Here is a 26,856-nt window from a genome sequence, read left to right as displayed (position 1 = left end):
CTCTGCACAGGGATTTCTGCTGATCCAACGCCCCAGACACAAAGGGTTTGCAGCCTGCGCTCAGAAAAACCCATCAGGCAAAACAGGATTAGCAGGGGTCCCCAAAGCAGCGTGCAAGCAGGAAGGTGGAGAGCTCGTCTTCAAACAAAATCCGCATTATGGACAGGTAACCAGCAATATCGAGACTTTTCCCGGAGGAAAGGCCTGATTCTAGCAGCTTGCTTTCTTTTCCCACGGCCTGCTTTCAGCAGAAGAGAAGGGCATTACCTTGCGCTTTTCCAGCTATTACGCTTAGACACCATCACAACTCATGATTCCCTTCCGACAGGGATTTCATCATTTTAAAATGTATTTTCATTTCAAAACGTCCCCAGAGATCCTCCTTGAAACAAACCGTCTTTAAACAAATGTTTGAAACTACACCTTATAAATGATGAATAGCTTTTTGTACGGTTCCTTGAGCTATTTTCCAGTGGCAAAAGTTTAGTAAGCACTACCAGGCAATATTGCTGCAATAAACGTAGTCCTAGCTCTGTCATCTCCAAAACTTATGACGTATAAAATATTTTCTTGAAACTCTTAGGTACAAACTGCTTGAAGTGTTGGATTTTTCAGCTCCATCATCTTAATTACTGTGGAGGAAATCCTGAACTATTTTCAGCAAAGGTGGCTTTTGGAAAAAAAAATAACAATAAATAAATAAATAAATCTCTTTGGAAAATTTGAAAAACTAAAAAAAAAGTCTTCCTTCCTATTACCTTTCCTTAAGGGTAAAGGTAAGCAGATCGGGAAGACAAATGCATTGCATCTGAATTGTATTACACTGGGATCAGAATCTGTTTTCTAATGTTTGCTAAAATGCTACTGAGCAAAGACTAACACAAGTGACACTTGAGACCATGCAATAGCCCTGATTTTTATTTTCCTGCACTGAATGCCAGATTAGATCATTCAATCTCAATTAGATCATCAATCTCTACTGCTTTAATGATTTTTCTACTCTTCTACAGCAAATATCTGCTGCAGCAAAGCAGGCAAGGCAACTCGGGGAAAAAAAAATCTCCTGTGATTTATATTCCCCATCTAGGAATTGGGGCTTTTCATCTAGGAGAGTCAGGGGGGTCCTTACCTGGCGTTTACACCCTAAATGAGGTGCACCGTGAGCCTTGTAGACCTCTGGGTCCCTGTTACAGCAGACTTTGCACATCCCATTACTCAAGGTAGAAATAAACACACTGTGGATTGGAAAATCCCCAGTATAATTTAAGCACTAATTAAACAAATGGATTTTTATCACAATTCTTACATATTTACCCAGTGCAAGCAGCATCCCCTAAGAACAGATACTTTTCCACATGCTCATTTAGGAACAAGATAGGATTACAATATCGTGCATTACCCTGTTTAATGTCAGGGAGAAGACCATGCTGTCCAAGAGGTACATGCACGCAAAATAACAAGGATTTTATCAAATGTAGTACTTCTTTTTTTCTGAAAGAATGAATGAGTCCCTTCAAATTGATCCCTACATGTGGTAAATGCAGGTAAACGTGAGAAGGAAGGACAGCTATTTGGTAGCATGCTGCCCACAGCTACCATTACCGCAAAGCTAACTCAGAAGGAGAAGTTCAGAGACGATAACCAAGGGCAACACCACTGAAAAATTAAATTAGACCAAATCTCACTGCACAGAGTATATTCTCATTACTAAAACCCTACCTTTCTACCAGAACCACAGCACAACCTCTGGATCTCACCGGGCCAACCTGCCAACAGCTCAGTTTCCTCCCCACACACCTTTTTAACGTTTACCCCCCCACCACCACCCGTTCACCTGAAGAAACCTTGGTGCAGTCGCTGCTAACCTTCCCCAGGGAATCAGATTAACTCGACAGCTCTTTATGCTGGTTTAGGTGATTCTGCCCCAGATGAGTTTGGGAATGACGAGATTCTTTTGTACGCAGGACCACAGAGAAAATTTTCCAGTGGTTTAGATGATGAGCCGGTGGTTGTGACTTTATTCGCAGAAAACAAATCGTGAGATTCACTTCAAGATCTGCCCTGTAGAAAAGCCATGGTTACCGTGCAAGCTGAGGCTTTGCTTTTAGGTCCTTTTCATCTTCAGTTTGACACATTTAGGGGCATAACCACAGCATGTTTGATGTGCCCGTATCTGTGGCCCACAAAAGCTGTCGCTGCCCCATCGCTCACTCCAAAGCAGTCCTCGAGGTCTGCCACGTGCACACGGACAGGCTGAGGCATTAACCTGAACCCAGCCAGTTCCTGCGTAGCTTTGTTTGCCAAAACCTTCCCCAGAGCAGGCCCAAGGTGGGATGAGCTACCTGCTCACAGCCTTCTGAAAGCTCCCTGCAAGGCTCATGCCGGTAGTAAAACCGTACCTTATCTAAACTGCTCCTCTGAGAGATGCCTACTACCCCTAGGAGGGCTCCTCCTTCGTTTCTGCACAAATTTGCTCACAGCATCTGCAGCATTGCTTGAAGAAGCTCACTTGACACAGTACGGAAATGGACCGTGAGCATTCGCAGTCAGGACCTGCATCCGTGCTGGGAGAAGCCACAAGGAAGCCGTCGAGCCTCGGCTGGGAGCGTGCTTAGAAAAATCAGATGGCAGCTAAGGAATACTCCAGGGCTGTGCATAACTGTAGGCTACCACTGCAGTGTAAACATGTTAATATTTAATAACATCTAATGCAAAATCAACTTCTGCGTGCTCTGCTAACGTAAGCTAATATGTTAAGGCTGACAGTGAGGTTTTCCAAGAGCCTTTTCAACAAAGAGAACATTTCCACAGCAAAGCTTAGACACTGTAATAGCTGTTAGCAGGAAAGGAGACAAGTGCACGCATGAGGAAGTGCCAGAGTATGTCAGGAAAAGAGACACCAAGGTAAGCAACCTTCCTAAGGGTAATAAAAATGCTGTTCTGAGCAATTGTTGAAGCCAATATCAAGAACAATAGAGGAAACCTTCAACCAAGGCTTTTGCAAGATGCCAGACGACACAGCAGCACCACTTTCGCATCTCGTTACATCTTAATCCCCACTCAAAGAACATAAAACCTCCAGAAGAGGAAATCTCAAGGACTGCATTCAAACCCACGTGACAGGCTCAGACCCCGTGTGAGTTCAGCTGTTCTCTGTATTGGTATTTACACGGTTTGCAAGCCTGGGGTGGCTCCGAGTCAATACAGAAAGGGTCAGATGGTAGGTGGGCAGGGGCAGGGGCTATGCACTATTTTCAAACATAGAACAAATTTCTTAAATCTTACTAGCGTATAGACAGAGCAGTGTATTCTTATATTCTAGTATCTGGCACATTAACTACCTAAAAATAGAGGCACATCCCTTATGGATCACTTTCAAAACACTGGATTAAAAATGGGAAGTGAAACTATGAAACGAGGGCTGCACAAAAGAGCAAGGGTGAAAAAAAAAATCTCACCTGCAAACAGATGATACTGTAAAAGCACAGAAGAAAAAAAAAAAAGAATTCCCATAATGTACACTGCAATTTTAAAAAGTACGTAAAAACACTTACTGGTGCCTGTTTTCATGCATATAAAAATATCCCATATTTAAACGCATTCTTTAAGTGACCATAAGAACCTTGTGCTAGAGATTACTGTAGAAATGAAGTCAGGCTCATGGAAATAGAGACAATAAAATAAACTTCAAAAGATAAATTGTTTGACTTTGGAGACATTTAATGAATCAATCAGTGCTTAAAGCATAGCGTTTAAAGGGACTGAAGGGCAAGAAATTGATATATGCCACAGACTCCTCGGTCAGAAACAACTTGAAAACGTAATAGCAGATGACAGGATAAAACAGGCTTATAAAGTGAACGATATTGTGATTTGGAGTGACCTCCAGCCTCCCTAATCTTTAATAGCAAAACCTTTCTGACACCAAGGAAAGCATGATGGATCTTCTCTAGCATTCAGCTGCTTCTTGAAAGCCGTCAACAGCTACCTGAGACAGTTCATCTAACTCCAGTCTTGAGTGATCAGGGGATTAAGGAGGGAATCGGATGCAGTCAGGGGTGCTGTATTTTGGGAAGATAAACTGGACATCAAAAGCAGTGATTTAAAATCATTAAAGAGAGCGAGGGCAACTGCTGAAGCAATCTGAGAGGGAAGCAAAAGAAAGGGCTTGTTCCATGGTCAGAACAGACAGCGGGGTATAGAGCACATAAAGAAAAACCCCACGGCGAAGGTGACAGCGAAGGGCTCCGCTCTGCAGCTTCTAAACACGCAGCTTGACCTTGCTTGATGCAGTGGGACGGAACCTCAGGCCCATGTATAAAAGAGCGGTATAATTTATCAGACCTGCTTCTTGTATAAAACTTAACAAATGCGTATCTCAAAGCTTTTTATAAAGGAGATAAGCATCATTACCCCAGCTGGACAGATACACCAGGGCTGGTGAAGAGCAGTTATTTGTTTTTTGTCCCGCAATACCCAGATGTTGTCACAGGATGCAGCTTCTTAAATCAAGAACCTGAATTCACCCAGGCTCCTAGGAATAAATGGCAGCGCGGTGGCCTCAATACGCGGAGCTGTATTCCTCAATACGCTGCCACCTATTGATTCACTTTTAGAAATAACTGTACGTGGGAGAATATTTAGTGCCAATACCCTAAGACAGAAAGCCATCCAAAATTGGTGAAAGAATAAAGAAAGCCTATGCAAGCTGGCAGTCTCGTACAAGGCATGCTCCCGTTTAGAGCAGTAAGGGCTTTGCCTAAATGGATCTGCCTGGTTTGGCCCCCATTAGCCTTCTCATCCCCTCCTCAATAAATCACCACCCTGGATTTCCCAAATATGATGTATAAACGTGATGTCTCATAAAGTCCAGTTCGATCCCAACATACTATTCAGGGTGTACAGGCCAAAAGAAAGCGTGGCTTCTTCCAGCTATGTGACGGGCCAGGGGAATTCAAAAAAGACCAGAAAAAGCCAAGCGTGTGGTTGTTTCTTAATAAAATTAAATTAAATAAAAAAAAAAAGACTCAAAGACCTTTAGCAGTATACTTACAGATACTGGACACAACTCGAACACATGGTTACTTCCATAGCCACGTTTACACCTGGGCATGCCCTCACCAACCCAAAGTAGGGTAATAATTTCTATTATTACCCCAATATAGATTATATATATATATATATTATAGATAATAATTTCTATTGTAGTTTCAGTGAAAATTCTCTGAGGTTGCAAAGCTCCATGGAGAATCCCCTGCACCCTCAGTCCAGGCTCCAGCTTGCCATGCAGCGACCGGCAGACTGACAGGCACCTGGTTTCTCTAAAGGCTGAAAATCCGAGGGGCTAAACACGTATCAGTCCTGAGTCCCACTTAACCCAAACAATCAGAGCAAAGCAATAGCTCTTCTAAAACGAGCCCTCACGATGCTGTATTTCTTTCCATTGCTGAAGAGAGAATCAAAATGGAAACTTTGAAGGCCTGATAGAAGTGGGAAATTGCTTGGTTTGTGGCTTGAACTTTGAAAAAGCACCCAGGGCCATGCTGCTCTGTCCAAATGCAAGCTCCAAACTGAAATGTGAAAAATCAGTGCAAAGTCCTGAGGCAAATGGACCTGTCTGTCTCCCAGCTCTCGTACAGGAGTGATAATGCTTGGAAGACTTCGCATTTCCAAGTACTAATTACAAGAATGTGATGGATGCACCGCCTGAATTAAATGTACAGGAACAAGAGGGTATGGAAGGGAAAACAAACAAAAACTAGGAGGAGGAATTAATGACGCATTTAATGAAGAGAAATCAAAACTCATTTGTTGTTTTGGGAGGGGAAGGCAACTTTTAACGCCATCGCAATACTAGCAGAACAGCATAAAATTGATATCTAGCCTGTCAGAGCTGGAGTAATAAATTATTATTTTCCATGATTTCGTTTTTCCTTTTAAAGCAAATACTTTATTTTGTTCAGCTTTAAAAAGAAAGCCACATTATTTAAAATGACTTAAAAATATAAGTGTAATGAGCTATAACACAGACATTTATAGAATGCAACGTGTTTTGTGATGAGGTATTTAACTTCTTATAAGTAGTAAGGAGCAACATTTTTTACTAGGAGGTGTATTTCCCGAGCAATTAGGCACAGGAGCCTAATTAAAAATTAAGTCAATGTTCAAATAAGCATAATAGAATATCTGTAATCTGCAGAAACACAGGAACAGCTGGAATGCTGCTTAGTTTTACTACTTCCTTGAAGAATGCTAAAAAATTTCAGGAACGCATTCCAGGAGGTGCATTTCCAAGGTCACCTTTGCATATAGGTTGCTTCATTCTTGAAAATAAGAGCTGGCAGCCCTGGGGACCAGGGCTGGTGTCACCTCGCACCCCAACCAGTCTTAACTGCAGCAGATAGCCCCCTGCCCAGCAGATGTAGGGACCTGGCGATGAAACCTACCTCTCCAAAAAAACATTCCTTCACAGTAGCACGTGTACCGTGCCGCAGGCTCCATACAGGACATTTCTGGGACACGCCAGCCGTGGTCTGCTCTGGCTGCCTTGCACTTATCCGTACTTACTTCCCCATGGCACACAGCTGTCTGCCACCACAGGTAGCAAGAAGTCCCTCTGTGGTAAGGGAAACAGTTTGGGGCAGTTTGGCTGAAGTCTTTCCTTGATATAACATGGTCTGAGATTTCTCATGGTTGTCTTTAAACAAGCTTGCCTACATCTGGGCTTTATATATAAAATTAGATATCCATACATACAAACCCCACCCACATACATATATATTTATATACATATATACACACATTTTCATGAAAATCTGGCTATTGACCTCAATTTAAGGTGGAAAACAGAACTTTTGCACATTTTCTGTCAGCTGAGGTTCAGGTAACACAGCTAGAGTTGCTCTGAAACTACCTTCCAAAATTTGAAGGTAGGAACCCAAGGTGATAAATTTTAATACCATACTATAAGCTAGGTAAATATTTACCACAATAAGAAAATACACTGAAACATGCAAACAGACAGTTAGTTATCTGTAAGCTGCAGGAGGAAGGTCTCCTCCAGAGACTCACAGAGCGAAGTTGCCATAGGAAATTGGACATCAGCATCTCACAAAGTCATCCTCCAGGTTGCACGTACCCACGACCACTCACTCATACCACTCATATTTGTATTTTTCATAGCTAGTTATGAAAAGATGCAATGCCCTTTAAATGAGGCAGGCTTAACCTCATTTGTGACATGGGGATTAGACTTAAATCAGGGATGAACTGATCAGCTGCAGGTCAGCAAAGACTTCATATTTAGGCATCGGAAGATCTAGAAAGGCTACAGTTTAGCATGTTATACCACCATATTTAGGTGTTTAAATACTTTTCAATATGGTCCACTGGATAATTTTAATACTTCTGCCACTAATGTATTATGAAGAGAAATCTCCATACATAAATAGCCAGCTAGCATGATATTTAATCAGACACCCGCTGAACACTAGCTAGCACAAACAAACAAGCTAATAACACACTCCAGAAGTCTTCACCCAGAGACACTTTTCAATGATCTGTCAACAAAAATTACATTTGTCACCAAAGACTGGGATGCCTACATATACCGTGGAGGCAAATCAGCAAAGCCCAGCTTTTCCTTTAGCTGAATAAGCTGCTTTCCTGAAGGACAGGGGCAGACAGCCACCACCACTTCTCAGAGGGGATGAGATCCACGGCCCTACACATTTTGACAGCTATGAACCTCAGGGTCCCGTGCACGTGTACCTTATCTCCTGCCATACAGCCTGTCTGCGAGGTGGTGGCACTCACAAATGTCCCCATGCACCAGGAGCACACCGAAGGCACAGCTGTAAGGCAGCCTGCTTGCAGGTGGCAATGCAGTCCCTGTGAAAAGCCAGGCTTCAGATTAGTGTTATGTGGGTTTGTAATGCAACATTTTAATCACATCTCGGTCTACATATTTAAAATGAATTGGTTCAGTGTTAATTGCCATTAAAGGGAGAACTTTTTAGACTTAATAATTCTGAGTGACAGTTCAGGTCCCAGTGTAATGAGCACAAAGCCAAAGCAGATTATGAAGACTGTGATTACACAATCGATTAAAGCAACAAGGTATATTTAAACATGACACTGACATTAAAGACATTTCCTGCAGGTTAATTGCAAGTCAGTTAACATGGAGAAAGTTAATTGCCAAAAACACCTTGTTTTTTTCCAGTAAAATTCAATTTCATTTAGACAACCCCTCACAAACAGTTCAAGAAAAAAATACCCATGATGTATGGGCACGAATGTCAATAAGTGTTTGTTCTTTAAAAAGAATTGGAAGAAAACCTGTGGTAACTAGCATTCCCCACCTCCTTCCATCCACCTGTGTGTTCAGATGTTTGCCCATCACCCTGTATCTGATCCTCCAGCTCCCCCATTTTCACTGTGGCTCTGTTGCAAAGCCAGAGTCCCTGACAGCAAGCTTGGCCAGGAGACAACGAGGCAAACAGCCTGGAGCAAGCTGCTGAGACCATCAGGGAAACCTGGGAGGGACAGATGATGATTACTTCTTTATTAACACAAGCTGTGGAACATAGGAAGCAAGCAATTCTCCCTTTTAAAAGAGTCGATACACAGCCAAGCTTTCTACGCAGTCTAAGTATGGACAAAGTACGTGTAAAAACCAGGCAAGTCCATTCAATGTGTCATTCCCCTCAGTCCTCCTCCCAAACTGTCCCTCAATATCTTTCACTATAGCTGCTCCTGAAATGATTAGCTGTGGCGTCTGTGCAAGTCAGACTTGTCTTAGATTGCTCCCTTCTAGCTCAAGGGACTCAAAGCAGCTGGAGCAGGCAGCACAGAAATCACAGCACCACGAATAACACAAAGCTGCTCTGCCCTGCCTCGGGGGGATGCTTCTTGGTGTACACCGGTAACCCTCCTTCTGCAAGAGCCCTTGTCTCTAGGATCCACACTGTGCTGAAAGACCGGTATCATTTCTGAACACTTCACATGCTAAACGCAATGGCACCCGCTCTGGGGAGGAAGTGTTTTCAAAATTCTGCATTTTGTTTGACTTCAGACAAGAGACAGACAGAAGAGAACAGACCAGAAACAACCAGAAGTCAAGAGGCAGCAAGCACTCATCATCCAAAGAAGTCCTGGGAGCACACTGTACCTCTGGAAGTTCAACAGCTCTTACAGCATTGAAGACAATGAGGACTTTACCATTATTTCAGTAACACAAGTATTCCGTGTTTTTTTTTCTATAGCCTAAGGCGGACATCGATCACTATACATAAAAGCACACCAAAGACTCAGCTGCAAGTCAAGTTCTTGCAGATAGAAATCAGAAGTGGATGTTTTCATTTTAATTTCACTTTTCACTGTAATTCATGTCTCAAAACTCAGAAAGCTGGTTTGCCATTGTTCTGTAATAACAAGTCACGCATTTTGTTTCCAGCCCTTTTCCAAGTAATTGTGTATTGCAGCTGCTAAAACAAGTTGTTCTTAGGTCCAGCAATAGACAACACTCCTACCACTGTAAGTCAGTATACTCCTGTACAAGTCATACTTTTTCAGTTTCCTAAGCAGCCCTGAGCTCTTCCACAAGCTCCAAGAGAGCTGTGCTGCTTCACAATAAGCCATTTAGAAAAAAAAAATCGTTCACGCGGGATTAAGCATAAACTCTTGCAGCAAAGACAGACAGCCCTGGGGGCTGCGTTGACGTGGGACAGAGGGAGGTATTTTTTCCCCTCGACTCAGCACTGGTGAGACCACGGCTGGAGAGTATCCAGCTCTGGGCTCCCCAGGAAAAAAAAGAGAGAAACATGGACATACCAGAACAAGTCCAGGAAAGGGCCACTTGGAGAATTAGGGACTGGAGCAGCTGTCAGACAAGGAGAAGTGAAGGGCTGGGGGTGGAGGGAGGTGTGGTGGTTGTCTTATCGATGTGTATAAATACCTGAGGGAGAGAGCAAAGAGCAAAGAAAACACGGTCAGACCCTTCTTAGCAGTGCCCAGACGCACATCAAGAGACAATAGGCACAAACTGAAATAGAGCAAATTCCATTTAAAAATAAGAAAAAGCTTTTCACTGTGAGGACAGTGACACACAGGAACAGGTTGCCCAGAGAGGCTGTGGAATCTCCATCCTCAGAGATGTTTAAAACACAAATGTACATGGCCTTGAACAATAAAAAGACAATAATCAGTCATTCTTTACAGAAATACCTTTTGTTAGACATCTTAAACCTATGTAATATTCTCCCTGAGTCGTTAATTTGGGAAATTTTCACATGAATACTAACACTCTACTTTGTTCCCAATGAGATCCTATGGCTAAATTAGCTATTTTACTTTCTTTAACTTGGGCATTTAAAGTCACGGAGTTTAATCTCCCTGAGAATTAATGAGCCCCAGTTAAAGAGATTACTGCAAAGGTCTGGAGACCCAAATTGATTTTAATCTATTTATTCTATACCTGCTTGGAGATAAGATTACCACTAAACAAGGCTTTTGTGTCCCTGCCTGTTTACGTTAATGTATTTTTATTACCTGTTCTGTCATCTGGACTGTGGTCTCAAGCCTGCTTTCTAGGAATTGAGCATCCCCTTTCACACTTTAAACATGTGGTAGTGTGCTTTCTCCGATTTCCCTGTTTAAGCATTAAGTATTTATAGCATATAACCCATAGCAGCCCAACAGCACTTTAAACATGTACAGGAATCCTTACTACAGACGGGGGCTAAATATTTAAGCAGGCAACGTTCTGCAAATGGGCAACAGTCCCGGGCTTTGCATTTGCTGATGCTCCTGAAGGAGCAAAACTGAAAATTATCTGACTTGTACTTTGGATTCTCTTGCATATGGAGGTACTTACTTGTATGGACGTGTGGAGGTACCTGGTGCTTCAGGAATTTGGGCTCCCATGACAATTTTGCAGAATGTTTTCCTGTGAGTGGTTACGTGTTAAGCCAGGCCCAAGCTGACAGAAGGAAGCATCAGAGAATGAACATTAAATACAGATTTCAGGAACAGGAAGCAAAGCACAGGTAAAATTACACATGCTGGTGGTGGGAATTAGAGCAGATATGGCACTGAAAGGTCCTAAGTAAAAAACCTAGACATTGAAGCTGACCTTTATTGAGAAATCACTGAGCACAATAATCTGTTTCTGTTCTGTTCCAGTAATGACAGAAATGAAATGTGACACTGAGGAAGAGATTAAGCAGCAGTACCCATAATAGTGTGAAAAACATTCTGTTCCTCTTGAATCCTTTTCAGCTCAAGTGCTGGAAAAGGAAGAAAAAAAATAAGATAGTTTTAATGACGCCAAAAATGCAATTGCCATGGAAGCTAATTCAAACCCTGTGAATTTACTTTAAGATTCCATAATTTACATATAGGAGCAACACATCCTAAGCACCACAAACCCCCAGCTTTCAAAGAAACCTCGCTAAACTCACCTGCAGGCGCTGCCGACTTGCTCACCTCCAAGGCAGCAGCGGCTGTGTGCGCGTCTTTCTTGAGGCTGGGCTGACGAACACCAGGCCGTGTGAGATGGGCACTCTGGGCTTGGTAGCTTCAGGCAGGGGATGCCAGGACACCGGCCAGCCCCCCAGCTATGGGGCGGCCAGGCTCCCAGGGGACACAGGAAGGCTCCCCCCTTCCCATTCAGGGCCCTACCAGCCTGCACCCCGCTGCCACGGGGACACCCAAAACCGCTGCTGGCTGGGCATGCCGTCTCACAGCCCCAGGCCCTGGCTACAGGCGGGTCAGCACCCAGGGGTTCCCCAAGCTCAGGCTTCCCCCACAGCACCAGGAAGGACTCTCCGAGCCAGGCAGCAGGGCAGAGCAGCCACAGGCCACGGCAGCTGGCACCCAGAGCTCCCCTGCTCCATGCTCCTCTCACCTGCACCTCAGAAAGGCAGGGGCAAGGCACAGCCACCTGCTTACAGGGCCCTCCTCTGGCCTAAAGATTTAGACAGTGGCTGAGCTCTGCCCTAAAGCAAGGGGGCAAAGCCCGAATTCTCCTTTTGCTCAGGTACCACCAGGATGGCCCTACAGCTGCATGCAGAGCTTCCCTTCTGTCCTGGGAAGTTTAGCAAAGTACACTGCAGTGACTTTAAAACTGGTCTAAGAACAAGGACACACACACACACCCCTACACAGAGACAAGGACAATGCCAGCACTTCCCCCATAGACACCAGTGTTGATGTACCTCAGCACTTCCTGTCAGTCCTGCCCTTTCAGGTCCCTTTTCCATTCCCCACCCTAGAGCCGCCATTTGCTGTTAGCTCCACCATTTCCCCACAACCACCTCGGGGCAGATTCCCGCCCCCCCAACCCCAACCCAGTATTTTCCACCACGGTTCCAGCCCGGACCGCATAACACAGCATTCCTCTCTCACATCACTACCTGGGCTCCTCCTCACAGCTCACCTCTTTTCTAGGGGCCCCCCCAGAATCACAAGGGAGCCACCATGCTGTTGATATTCATGGAGATGTTTTGTCACAGGAAAAGTGCTGTGGCAGCACCCACTGAATAGAGGGGAGAAATGCTGTGAGCTGCACTCTCTGCCCTTGGATTTTACTATGTGAGAGTTCTGGGCCTTACAAATTATATTCCTGTTACTCACCATTTCTTTTTTTTCCCCCCTTGTCTTCCAGGGAATAAAATCAGACTGTACAGCCCATTCATATTTAACAAATTACACCTAAATATCCCATCATTGTGAATTTTGCGGCTGTCATGACAGAGTGACTGCTCATTAGTAAAATAATTTGGTATTCTAGTGGGTGCCAAGTACAGTTCTGGAGACTTCAACATGTTTTGACACTCATTGATGGACACTTGAACAATAAAATATGGCACGAGTGAAAATTCTAGTGCTTTCCAAAAAGGATCAGTTTTGCAAACAGCCAAGATTTTGACCAAGATTGGAATCTCTTTTTAAATGGATTTATCTATTATAATGCTCCCACTTAGTCTGAGAACGTAAGACTGTAACTACTGCCTAACATTGCAAGTTTTAGTCCTTACACATGTTAAATGATGAAAATGTTTGACAGAGCATGTGCAATTCCAGCCCACATACAGTTCAATTCAGTCCTGCCTAATACTAAATTTCTCCTGCCAATTGCTTGACATAACAGGCCCTGAAGTTTCATTTAGCAATGAAAGAGCAATATTGTTTCCAGAAATGAGCTCTAAAAAGGGGAGATGCATCTATCAAAGCAAATCTCACCTCTAGTTTTCCATTGCCTGTATGTAATTCCAGTGTATCTATAGAGAAAGCTCAGGCCATATATTCTGTATATGATGAGGGATTTGCAGTAACTAAAGACAAAATGTAACAAAGATAGGTTTTGTGAGCAAATTCAGTTTTCTCTCTCGGAATTCCAGTGTACAGCAATCAGAATGATCAACTCAGACCCTCATGACTGACTTGCTAGCATGAATTTCTGGTTCTCAGCGGCAAAAGAAGGCAAGAGAAATTGTTCTTTCTAACATGGCTATGGCTGATGTTAAAACCATTTCTGAGATGAGAAATGCCACTGTGATAAGCCTTCTGCTCATCATTTCAGAAGAATAGTTAGTGTAAATTCTTAGGCTAACAGGCTTATTCCCATAAAAACATTGTGTCTAATTAGTTGCAGACACTTCAATAACCACTGATGGTCTGGTACTGACTAATTACAGCTGCTAATGAAAGATTATACAACGGCAAAAGCAAAACGAAGAAAACTTTGCTCGAGTCTCAGCACACTTCCCTTTTCTATTTCTTTGCCTTTTTTATCCAAAGTCCAAAAAAGAACATGTCAGAAACTCCAGCAGCAGCAGCAGACTGTGGACCTTCTCGTTTGCCCAGCGGGCACTGTGGCTGTTCAAGCTTGGCATGCTTCCCCAGGCAGTGCCCAGAGCCCGGCTGTATATGTCTGGCACAGGAAACTTCAAAAAAAGGTATGTTGGGGAATAGACATAGAAAGGAAGGGCACAAAAGATGACATGGAAATCTGTATCTGCTTTACAGGTAGCACGGCTGTGGTTTGTTCACCATTTCAGCTGCAATAGGAATTTGAGAAACAGGACCAGATTCTTGAAAGTATTCAGACACCTCCGTTTCATTGTTTTTGTCAGGTTTTTTTTCCTTTCTTATCAATTGCCTCTTATTTTTATGATCGTCAGGAAGCAGACATCTCTTCCTCTTGATCTCTGTAGCTCATGGAATAACAGGGCTCTGGTTTCAGGCGGTAACAGTAGGTAGCATTGAACTACAAGAGAGGACAAACCTCTCCCACCATTTTGAACGGGACTATTCTCTTCTGTCTCCTGGTTGCAAGTTCAGATGACTTTCTGGGAGCAAAGTGCCAGACTGCAGATAAGGAGCTTCAGATGTCCCGGCTCAAACTACAGGAAGCTTCCTCCACAGGCTGGACTCCTCTAAACTCACACTACTCCAGGTGTTTTCTTGTTGTGAAAGTAAAGAAAGGAAAAAATTCCTTCCTCACGAGCTCTTATACATGTGTCTGAAGGAGGTCATTAGATATGTTAAATGCAGCAAACTGGAAGAATACAGTTCAGGATTTGATTTGTTCTAGATTTGGTGGGCTTTACAAACTCCAGGTAGTAAGGCAGGGGTTAACTCCAGCAGCAGGTAAGGAGCAGCTAGAATAAAATCCAATTCTGCATGACAAAAAGGCCTAAGAGGAAATAAAAGAGGAGGAATCTCTCAGGAGAGAGCTGCCTGAAAGAGAGCCAAGAAATAAATCCGTAAAGTAAAATGTGGTTTCCAAGATGAGGCTAGGGAACCGTGGGGGGCCACAAACTAGGCTGGTGCCTTCTGTACAAGGCAGGCCACAGATGGTGCGCACATCCCAGCTGTCGTGGCTCCTTAGCCACCACACTGCACTCCCCTTGGGTTAAGTGACCCAGGCTGGAAGTTAAGACAAATTTTATATTTCCCTTTTCTTTATGAAATCTGACAAAAAATATGAAAAGGTTCAGGGCTACTATAAACTGCTACGAACTCTTGCAGAGTCCAGAAGCAAGTGGGAACGTCCAGGCTGCAGATTTTGGTCCACGCCTTCTGTTCCCACGCAACATATTCTAACTGAAAGACTGAGAAGCGTGTGCCATGCCCCTCATTCTCCAAGTTCACTCTAAGTAAAGGGCCCTTCATCCAGCAGGAGTCTTCTGATTCCTCTGCCTCAGCAGAGTAGCAGTGCTTTGAGAACAGGATCTAAACATCTTTTGCAGAACGGTATCTTTAAAAGAAGTGAATTACTGATGGTGGCTCAACATACCCAACAACTTTAAGCGTTTTGTATTTATGAGTCTCTAATGTGTGGGCTTTATCCACCTTCACCCTTCCTACTCCCCACCAAAATAATTGTAGTTATTAGGCTGTCTGCTCACCTGTTCTCCAATTTCATATTTGGCATCTCTATTGCTAAGCATGGTCTGCCTAGAGATTTTAATTAGCTTTGAATGAAATATTGTTCATTAATAAAGCCTCAGGACAATAAAACATACGCCAATTAGTTCAGGGTGCAGCAGGGAACAATACATACTGCTTGCAAATAAGAGTGATTCCTAGGTTTTAGACCCGAACACGTGATTTTTATAGAGACCTTTTAAATTCAAATGCCAAGAGAAAATCAGGGAACATTTCAGGCATTGTCATTTGCCTTTTTGGTAAGATTTCTAAGCTAAAAAACAAGCATGGAAAACTAAGTATTTGCCACCTGACATTTTTCATGCTTCTGCATTTGAACGTAGTCAGGGAGTATTTATAAAGATGCCATAAAATAGGAGGCAGTGGTTACATGCTGCATGGCTAAGACAATAGTGGGAGGTATCCCAGTTGTTGTCCTCTTGGGTGCTGTACAGATTAACAGAACATAGCAAGAAGGTAAATTGGTCACTTCAGGTCGGCAGTAGTTGAAGCCGGCTCAGCTTCTCCTACATTTCTTCCATGCAACAGGGCACAGGAGATTTCCACGAGAGCAAGAAAACAAAAGTTTTGAGAGATGCTTTAGAAGGAAAAAGCTTCTGGGGGCTGCTCACTGCCTCTTTATAAAGCACAGATGTCTTCAAACACCAGTTGGGTAAAGAATAAATCGGTAGGTGGGTTTAGGGTGTATGCACTGCCTGCCAGCCAGGGGAGAAGCAGGCAGCCACTGCCCTGAACCCATTTTGCAAGCCTTAAATCTAGCTCTAAACCGCTGATGGGGAATTAAACCACACAGGGACAGTTGCAGGAGATCAGCAAGGAAGAAGCTTCAAAAGAAGAAAGCAGGAGAGCTGAAGGGCGAGGAATGAAGCCACCGCCAGAGGGAGCCCACGAAGCACCGCAGGCAGGGAGCTGCTGCCCGGTGGCACTCGGCAGGCAGAAGGCAAAGCAACATCCCCTGGTTCAAACGTCAGCGTATTTAGCTTCATACAGATGTCTGCGTTGTCACAAAAAACAGACAAAAAAGAAATATCAGGTCTAAATGTAATAACACACCTGATGCTATACTTATACAACTGATTGACATCTCCCTTTTTCGTGCTTGCTGTTTGAATTCATGAAAAAATGCTTATCGATGCTTTTTGTCAGGATTTTGGTTTTGTGCATATGTGGGGTGGGAAGAAACAGGAAGAAACAGGATAGTTTATTTTTTCCATTTTAAAACTAGTTTTCCTTTGTCCACTGTCTAGAATTTCAGTCATCCTAGGACAATCTGAATATTTTTATCATTAGGATTTCCTTTTAGTTAATATGTTTAAAAGGTTTTGATAGGAAAAAAAAAAATCAATTACCTCCAAAGTGTCATTAATTTCAATTCTGTTGTTCCTGACTCATGCATTTGTAGTTCAAATAAGAATCCAACTGATGCTAATTTTCTGATTACGTTGATGTGGTTTCCCTTTTAATTTAATCCAGTTTTCTGCAACTTGCTGCAATTTAACAGCAGAGACAGCCAGGTTGGGGAAAAAAAAAAAAAAAAGAGAGCTCAGCAGTGCTTTTCAAACTTACGGCACATAGAAAACATTATTTCTAAATAAAAAGAAACAAAAACAATTCTTACCTGTTGTGAGATAACTTAAGAAGAAATTCTTGAAGCACTTCAAAGTCCTCCTGAATGTAGAAGTTACTATAGTGAAACACACCAGATGTCTATTTTGTTTTTGTCACTGTTGCAGCAACAGCAGGCACAGGCTTTGATTTATACTCATAAGGCTCTCAGGAGAGTGGTTGATTTTGCTTTTAGAATAGCTATTAGCACTTTCAAAGTCAAATCAGGTGCAACGTTTCTCAGCATTGCTTCAAACTTGAGACAAATAGCAGTTTATGCAGCTAAGAGTAGAAACAGAAATTCCTTGTCTGATGACTGGGCAAATTAGTACTCCATTAATGCTTCACAGCTGGCATCTCTGCAGATTTAGGAAGAGAAAGCAAGTTTATGAACCGAACGATTTCTAAGTTTTGCAATCAGATCTGTTTAGAAACCCCTCTTACTATCTTGTGAGCAGGATGTGAGTGATACAGGTGTGCAGAGAGGGAATGGGGATCACGGACAGCTAAGGAGAAACCCAAGCTCTGACCTGGCCAGACATGAAAGCAGTCCCATCCTCAGCCATAGAGATACATTAACTCAACACTAGATCCAGACAAATTAACCTTCAGTCAAATACTAGACCTTCAGTCTAGTTCCCTGCGATATCCTGCTAATTATGCAGATAAAAATATGGTGTGTTTTTTAATGCTTTCTCCTTGCACTCTGAAGAACGCTTTTATCTTTAAATCTCACTGTTTCAGTCCAGATTTTTTTTGTTTCTCAAGCGTTTGTAGACCCTTACCACAGTTGAATTCCAGTCCATGAGCGAGATTGTCGGCACTATCACAGGACTGCCTCTTTCCTCCAGAAGGTAGAAGCCTCTCTCCTCCTACACCAGTATTCCCACAAAGGAATGAGGGTGGCACCTAAGATGACCTGAACACTCAGCAGCTCAAAAGCTTTAACCTGCAGGGAATTTCACATCCACATATGTGATTAAGTCTTACCAGCTATTATTACCTTGTTAGCGTAGGAAATAAAGGGGGAGGAAAACCCTCATCCTCAGCACTTTTTGATTACCCACTCACTGAATTTTGGATTCCATCCTCCAAAACATCTGGTCTCCGCAATGTCATTTTACTCATGCAGTCGTTTTACTGAGACATGACAGAGCACTTCCTGTCATTTGTTGTAAATCACAAAAAGCTGGTGATAATTTAGCAACTAGGGCTCTGGGAGGGGAAAGATAGAATTGTCTCAGGCAAGCCACCTGGGAAAACAATTTGGGGATACTGGGGAAGAGAGCAGCCACAGAACATAGCACTTCTTGCCCTTTTGACTCATAGGCTCATGAGTCACTTCTCTGTTTTGTCACAAAAGCTTCTAGTTGATAGCCATGACCTCTGTGTAATTCACTACCCTTATTAAAAAATATAAGAGCTGATTAGAGAGAACTTAAGCTCAAGCACTGCTTTTTGAAAAATTCACATGCTGTTTCATGGAAGTTTCTGATTGTTGTCCAGACTGCGTTCAAAATGCAAGCTGTGAAAATAGTTTAATCTCCCAGGTAGACAGGTAAATTTGGATGTTGTATTTCCAAATCTGTGTGTCCTGCTAAAAGCCATCCTTGTCTTTAGAGCTCAACAAGCCGTAACTTTTTATTGAAGTGATTTGCATCCATGTGCCTCTAAAACGAGTTTTTGTAGCATCTTGAATATGTAGTCTGGATGACTTGCTCTATAATTTGGTACTTCTCAGTGAATATGGAAGTTGATTCACCTTTTCTAACACATCCCAAAACGTCCAGTTTTGTGATGAAGGGAATTTGAGCGTGCCACTTCCCCTGTCTGGACACAACTCTCTGTCTGTGTAATGAAGACATTAATTCTGTGCTGCCTCACAGCAATGACAAATGTGCTGTGATGGGTAATCAGCTACCAAGGAGAGGTCTCCATAAAATCCATCAGGAAAGAAATCTCTATAAGCTACCAAGGGGAGGACTCTATAAAAAGCATTAGTAAAGAGAACTTTATATGTGGGATGGTTGTGGGATTTTCTTGTATCCTGGAGAGATTTAGACAGCTCTGCCCTGGATATGGGGCATAGGTTTAGCAGGATTCAACTTAGATCTGTGAATGTCTTTTGTTTATACTGGTTAGAAAGCTAAATAAAAGTGGTTTGAGTCACAGAAATGCCAAACATTCACAACTCGTGTCAATCTTGGAGAGCCTGTATGGGATCTGTCCCGTGGTCTGCACTTCATTTTTTTCCACACATCATTCCTTCTTTTCTCTGCTAAAATATACTCCTATTTTCTCCTTTTTATTGTAAAGGCCAGCAGAAATGAAACAAAGACAATTGAGTCCAGATTCATTTAGATAATTTGCACTTGCACTATTTTCATTTGGTTTGAAGAAAACTCAAAATCTCACACCTGAAGATACTGACTATACCCAAAGTTCTTGAGATTAGAAGCCTTGCCCTTCCTTGATGTAACACAGCCTGCCACCCATGATGGAAATGCTGATTTAGGTTAAAGGTTGTGGGGTAAAGGTTGGACTAGTTGATCTCAGAGGTCTTTTCCAACCTAAATGTTGGAAAATACAAACTGCTGTTTGTATGGAAATACAAACTGATGTTTCCACATGAAGAATATTAGTTTATCTTTTGTTTTGTTTCCCAGCTATTTGATTAATTTCTGGTAAGTCCTAAGTTGATGTGACTGCAAAGAGCAAGTTTTTCTTCCATTAATTTACAGCCAATTAAAGTAGATAATCCTTTCAGGGGGAAGCCTTTAGAATAGCAGAATGGAACGGCTGATGCCACCCCTGGGAAGTCATTAGAGGGGCAGAGAGAGCAGTCTCCCTGTGTGAGACTAGGCATCAGAGATTCTGGATTGATTTGTTATTATAAAACGAACAAGGAATACAGTACACAGAGCCCAGAATGGCATAAACAAGGTCTGAATGCCATCACTGACAGGAATTTTATCACCCAGCATTTAGAGCAGACTGTCCAGTTTCTTGTGTGGCTCGCAGTTTGCCACTTGAGTACTGTACAATAAAGGGCTTCATTATGTATTAATGCAAGATAGGACCAGAATTTATGATGGTTCAGAAAGGGGCTAACACTCAGACACTGAAAATCAACAGATATTAGATGTCCAGATGCGTTTTGAGAATGGGAGCCAGCCACTTCAAGTTAATTGAAAGTGATGGGGACCGCAGCCAGCAAGTGACTATACAGACTGTCTCTCCTGCATTTAAATGCAGTTTAAGCTCAAACTTATCTTTACCCAACCGGCTGAACACAAACCCTCATGGGGTTGGCACATCAAGCTCTAGGACTTGGTGGACAAGACCTCAGTTTGATTTATCCAGACATCTCCATTCGGCCCTGCTTTGTGTCAGATCCCACTCTGGTTCTACTTCGGACTGCCTGTATAAGTTCCAGTTTCTTAAGCATAAATGTAACTTACCAGTTGTCAAGAGCTGAATTATTGAGGTAACTCAGTGCAACAAACTTTCTCTAATAATGTGAGAGAAGATTATGAGATGTATCTAAAATCAAGAATTACTTTATACCATACTGTACTTAGTAATAGTGCAAAATACAGCTTACAAAATTGAGTATAATTGCCTAAGACATAGTTAGTAGCAAAGAACAAGAAAAATAGTAATAAAAGTTGCTCAAAATACATTGCAGAAGTGGAAAATGGTGCCTGTTCAGTAGGTGGGTTACAAACAGAGAGGAAGAAACTGCAAATTTGCTTACTTTCACCAGAGGGGAGGCAACTGGTCTGAAGTGGAGGTGCGTCACTACCTCATGCACAGGATCTCTGCGCTAAAATAGATGACTGCCGGGGACATCCTGCCCCTTCATTCTTGTCATGCTTTAAGAACTGTCAAAAATAAAACCAAAGCATTGAGTTTGTAGCATAAAATTTTTGTGCATGGAGCTGAGCATGCAGCACAGGGCATTACTGAAGCTCCCAAACTGTTTCCATTGACTGTAAGCACATAAAGCTTGCTTATCTCCAGGGGTTGAATTGTAAGACATAAAGAAGTTATCCAGAGGAAATTCAGCTCAGGTGGGGCACATAACCGGCTGTTGTACACCATGCACAGTCTCTGTATATGAGACAGAGTACCAGTGATGCCTTTCCAGATGATCAGTTCTGACCACTTTCGCCAAGTCACGGAGCTAAGCTTTTTGCAGCAGGAGAGATCTGTTGTGCTGGGCAGAAGCTGTTTTTCTGCAAGAGAATATGCTCTGTTCAGCTTCTTTGGAAGCCCTGCAAGAAATGATAAGACATCAATGCAAACTACACAAATTTATTATATTATTATTTATATTAAAGCACATTCATTTGGAAAGCAGAAAATCTCTCCTCCCCCTTAATCTCCCCACCATACCCATCCCAGTACACTGCAGCTAAGCGATACATTACAAAAGAAAGTCACATCTAAAGAAATCCAGAGATCCATACAAGCCAGATGAATTTTGTTCCTTCTCTGTCTTTGTCTGGATACAGTGAAATGCTGGCTTTGCACTGGCAATCAAAGACAGTAACTTTCTGTATGTTCAGCTAAGTATTTTTGTAAGCATTGTAGGCTCTAGAAGAGCATCTGCAATTTGAAGACTATTCTAATTTGTACTTATGCTTGGACATTAAAATAACAGAGTATTAAAATTACAGCAAAAACTGGGTGACTCATTTTGTTCCCACTTACTGTAAGTACAATTTTGCATTGTAAAAACAGTAAGATGTTCAAAAATGACTTGTATGGCTTCTGGAGAAATACAAGTGGAACCATCTTCCACTGCACTGTGTACTTTCTTCCTAATAACGCAGCAGAGCATTGAACTTCTTTTGGTGAAATGCTGCCTGGTGGTTGGGAGAGCTCTGATGAAGCAGCAGCATCCCACTTCTGTATCTTTGATCGGAAATATTTTGGAACTTTTGATTGTTTTGGTCAGCAGTTAATATACGGCGATCTTGTACAAAAGAGAAATTGCAATGAAATATTTTGAGTATTCCCAGAGATCTTTCAAAGACAAGAGCGAGTCAGAACTTTCCTGGTGTGGATGGTCCTGTCTCACCTGTTAGTGAATTAAACACAAACTGGGTGTATATTTTTATGCTCCGTGGTCTCTGGCTGGTTTGTTTTGCTGGTCTGAGTCTTGTGATAAAGGCTGCCATACTGGGTTTGGATTCTCTCGTTGATTCTGCGGTTGGGCAGGTTTAGGAAAGAGAACTGACCTCTCTGTGCCACCTCTGTGATGCAGGGAGAAGAAAGAAAAGTAGGCAGCGATGCTGGTCCAAGTGGGAGGGCTATGGAAGAAGGAAGTGTTTGTATATGGTTTTTATACAGGTATAAAGAGATCTTTTTTTTAAAGAATACATTATCTTCCATCTGCCTTAAATCCATTGTGTGCTCTTAGTCTGTATTTTTAAGCCCATTTACTTGTGGTTATGCTTGTCTTTACGCACAGTAAGCTGGTAAGTGCCTTTTCAGCATCCATTTCTCATGATTATCAAACTTCTTTTCTGCTTTGTGCAGTTAAATCCTCTTTAGCGTATATGCAGAAATGTGCTTGAAAGAGGGAACGGACTGCTGGTGAGGAAAAGAGCATGTTTTATAACTTGACCTCCTGTGACTTCGCAGTAAAAATGCTTGGGCTCAAGGGACGTGTGTTCTTGATTCTGCTGAAAGCTGCCTGGATGGCCGCAGCCAAGAAATGTGACATTTCTGCTCTTCACACTTCAGCCAGTGCAATGGGACTGACAGTACTCTTCTTCCTTCCTGCACTTGAACTGCTGAGGTTATCCGGGCGGAAGAGCCTCTTACCATGTGTTTGCACAAAATCGCAGCCCCAGTCGTGACTGGAAGTGCCACAGCACACGTGTTAAATGAAGGAGAGTTGCAAAGACACGGTGGTGCAGGCTAGCTCTGCTCTTTCTCTCCCACTTACCTAACATTGCATCTAACCACACCCGGAAAATCTGGTTTATTTTCAGACACCTGGATCTCTTTTCCTGCTTATAGCAAGGAGATGAACATTGAGGTCTTCTTTGACAAATGCCTTTATGTTGAGTACCTGAAAAAAATGTCAAGATTCAAAAACAGACGGATTGCACTTCCCCCAACCTAACCCCGGGCTGCAACAAACTCTGCGAGCAGCATGAAAGTTTCAGGTCGGTAAAAGCCTCTCAAATTCTTACACAATATCCTCTGAGGAGTCTTCCCAGAGAAACGTTAGCACTCCAAAAAATTCTTGCTGTATGACACAACTGCATCCAAGGATAGAAAAGATTTTGGTGGGGGTGTGACCACAGCATGATGCTTCGGCTTTAAAACATCCCTTCCTAAACTAAAGGGGGTAGTGCTTTGTTTTAGTGAGTTTTGCTCAGCACTTTGTACAACGGCAGGCTGGTGGGCTATTTTGGTTGTCCAGACACTACTGTAGCAAAAATATAGTAACAGTAACATTAAGTGGAAATTATTGGAGATTAATTTGTAAAATCTGATCACAATCTTGCAAAAAAAAAAAAAAGTCAACCACCTCTCAAATCCAATTTGCTGCTCATAGGTCCGTGAAGCAGTTTGCTTTGTAAAACAGCGCTTGATGAACAGCATTACTGCTGACTTGTAATCATGTGGAGTAAGTGATGTCTTTAGAGACCACTTGTCACCTTCAGTCAGCAGGATCTGCAAAATACTGTGTGTATTGCTAGAACCGCCTTCACTCCCACCCCTAGCAGCTGACTCCAGGCTAGGTGTGACAACTGAACTGGTGATAAGAGCAACCCCAGGAGGTCCTTTGCTTACAGTCACAGCTGATAAATAATTGATTCCCTGCTTGGACTAGTTGGGAGAGGCTGGAGCCTGCCTCTCAATAGCACTGCAGTTCAATTACTGCTTCCTTTTCTATTTTCCAATCAGTGTCTGAGAGCAGAGAACCAAATCAACTGCAGTGACTGGAGGAAAAGCTTAGAAAACAAACCAAGCCCACTTCACAGTGTAATATTCCTACAGTTACTTGGTGAACCTCTTTATGAGAAAGAAATAGAAATCCATTTTATTATTTGTCTGCAAAACCCTTGTAATCTCATTCTGAACTATTTTTCTGGATGATGTATCCCAAGGGCCAAGACAGGTAAAATGAGGCCAAAAAACCCCATCAGGCCCATTTGTCCCACATGTGCTTTCATTCCCACACTAAAGAAAGCTTGGGCTATTTCCTGGTGCACTTTCTGCTTCTTCTCAGTGTGGCTGAAAATTAAATTAGTCACTTTGCTCCACCACAAGTATGTGATCTGGTTACAGTATTGGCTCGTGTTTACTTTAGCAAGCAAATCTCAGAGACAGTCTAATCCTTCAGTGCTTCCATCAACATTTTTCATGTCAGAGAAAAAAAATGAATCTACAGACTTTTTTAATGGGTAAATATACATAGTGCACAACATGTGCTGTTCCAGAAGGTTGAGGGCCATATGACTGATAGATAATACTGTTCTTTTCCTGTTCCAATTCTGTACTAAGAAAAACTAAGTAAATGTTTGAAAGCAGAGGATTCCTATTTTTAATGCAGTAGCATGGCGTCACTCCAGTCTTTGTTAAACTTTGTTTTCTGCATATACCTAAACTGCCTCTGTCCAGCAAAGCACTTACGCTTGTGCTTGACTTCGACTTCCAAATACTTCAAGTCTACTTCATATCTGTATCTTTGCCAAAAATGTGGCCCAAATGAATAGGTCTGAGATGATCATCCGAGTTCACTGGAAGGGAAATGTGTTCTCCTTTTTGATTTGCAGAGAGCAGCTTGCTAGATGTGAATGAGAGCATCCTGTCCCTCTACGAATATTGCACGTTAAGAGAAGAATCCTCACCAAAATCAGAAGAAGAAACTAAAATGTGAACGACTCTAGGGAAAAATAATACAGGTCAATCAAAGCATGTTTGCCTTTTAAAAGTATTTAACTATACTTTACCTTACACCTCTAAGAAGGAATACAGCTATGATATTAGCTTTTCATTTTCTGATGCAATAGTGAGGCAGTGTAGAATATTTTCAGACAAAATTTAGAAATGAGAAATTTAACAACAGCTCTTACCATTTATACAGACTTCATATATATGTAATTCTGCTTTTTCAGAAGTTTGTGCTGAGAATTTTTGTGCAAATACACAGGTAAGCATCTGCTATGCACTGATGGGAATTTCTGGCTCTTCTCCTATTTTATTCCTGTAATCTGTGTGTCTGCTGATGAAGAGAAAACTGAAATCTGCTTTTGCCACAGCGCACACTCACAATTAGAAAGTAAAGCATGTTCCGGGAAACTAAAGAATCGATGTAATTTATAGAGCAGGCTGCCTTCAATAAAGTCAGACGTTGTGCCACAAATATCAAATTGAAATTCATCCCACTTAATTCAATTCAGATGAAATATTGCCTTCCTAAAGCCCTGCAACATTTTTATCACTATGCATTCCTCCCTCTCCTCTGTTATTTCAGCCATTTGAAATTGTTAAGAATGAGCCAAAGATGTCTCCAGGACCTGATTCTTTTATCTTTTCACAAAGTCATCAAATTAGCTACAAAATGCAGGAAGCAAGAGCTGCCTAGGTGTGACTTTTGTATAAGGCTGCATTCAGCAGTAATGTTGCTCTTCTCTGTGTCCAAGTCCTGCCAACCTTACTAATTCATTACTAATTGATTTCATTCTGTAAGAAACCAGGTCGTCTTCAGGAGCATTTCGAAGGAGCCTGATGCTTTTCGATAAGAGCTGAGCGTCAAATCTCAGACCACACGTTCCCAACAGCAAAAAAGCCAGCAGGAGCTGTCAGTAAAATAATAATGATGATAATGATAATGATGATGATGATGATGATGATAATAATAATAATAATAAACACCTTTTCCATTTCACGCTTCTGGATTGGTTTCTTTATGGCTGTACACATACGGAGAGAGGAGATTTATACTAAAACAGGCAGTCTTCCCTGGCCATGCAGGGTGAGGATTGTAGCACCCCGAAGTAAGGTAGAAATTGATATAATAAATATTCCCAATAGGAGCACGCTTAGGTGGGACAGCTTAATGAAGGCCACACCACAACCTGAGCTTGATTTTGGGTAACTACAGGGGGTATTTGCTTAATCAGAACTTAATTCAATGATGTGAGTGGTATACACTGCTGATAACCAGTTGTAAACAGCTAGGAGCAAAGTAATTGCAAAACCCAGTAACATCTTTAGTGGGCCAGATTCTCCTGCCAGGATCTCCCTTGTGAGGTCCATGGCATGAGTTTTGTTGATACTTGTGTGATTGCTGCTGGATCAGAGCCCACAGAAGGCATCCTGGATGTAGTCAGATAAAGGGCTGGTTGGAGATTTTCTCATGGAATGGGTTTCTCTTGGAAAATGTCAGCCTCTCAAAACCCAAACTTTTCGTGGGAACCCATGTACCACAAGCAACAAAAATGGTATTCCTAGTCACAATGGGCTAAAGGGGAAACAAAGAAAAATAAAGGAAGGAGGGGGAAAATTCTTCGCTATCCCAGAATTAAAAGTATGCGTGCTAATCATATTCACATGAGATGCCAGTGTCCTGTCCCACTGATTATTTAAATGCAAAGAGAAATAACTGGTAGGATTGAAAGTTTTGCAGTGTATTTTGAGTATTTAACAGGTGAGAGATGAGACTTCAGACTTTGATCAGACTAGGAAAACAAGTTTTCTGTTGATTATATTGATGTTCCTGAATCATCTTCTCCTCAGTGCACATTTTGTTCACCAGCATCTCAA

At 42.2% G+C, this 26,856-nt stretch overlaps 1 long non-coding RNA gene across 1 annotated transcript in view; it reads right to left on the bottom strand.

The window, feature by feature from the left end:
- Positions 1 to 26,856, bottom strand: part of LOC106046254 (uncharacterized) — a 237,577-nt gene that overhangs the window by 147,328 nt on the left and 63,393 nt on the right. Inside the window, exons 16-25 of the long non-coding RNA XR_010826660.1 lie at positions 23,021 to 23,146; positions 20,819 to 21,338; positions 17,847 to 18,010; positions 17,075 to 17,420; positions 16,806 to 16,943; positions 11,463 to 16,450; positions 11,135 to 11,288; positions 10,877 to 10,981; positions 9,835 to 9,958; positions 7,771 to 7,890 (exon numbers count right to left, since the gene is read on the bottom strand). This is a non-coding gene — a long non-coding RNA (uncharacterized lncRNA). The remainder of the gene's footprint in view (positions 1 to 7,770; positions 7,891 to 9,834; positions 9,959 to 10,876; positions 10,982 to 11,134; positions 11,289 to 11,462; positions 16,451 to 16,805; positions 16,944 to 17,074; positions 17,421 to 17,846; positions 18,011 to 20,818; positions 21,339 to 23,020; positions 23,147 to 26,856) is intronic.

This window comes from Anser cygnoides, chromosome 26, assembly GCF_040182565.1.
Source record: "Anser cygnoides isolate HZ-2024a breed goose chromosome 26, Taihu_goose_T2T_genome, whole genome shotgun sequence".
Lineage (NCBI taxonomy): Eukaryota > Metazoa > Chordata > Aves > Anseriformes > Anatidae > Anser > Anser cygnoides.
Note: the sequence above shows the minus strand (reverse complement) of the source record. Positions and strands in the feature narration are given on the sequence as shown.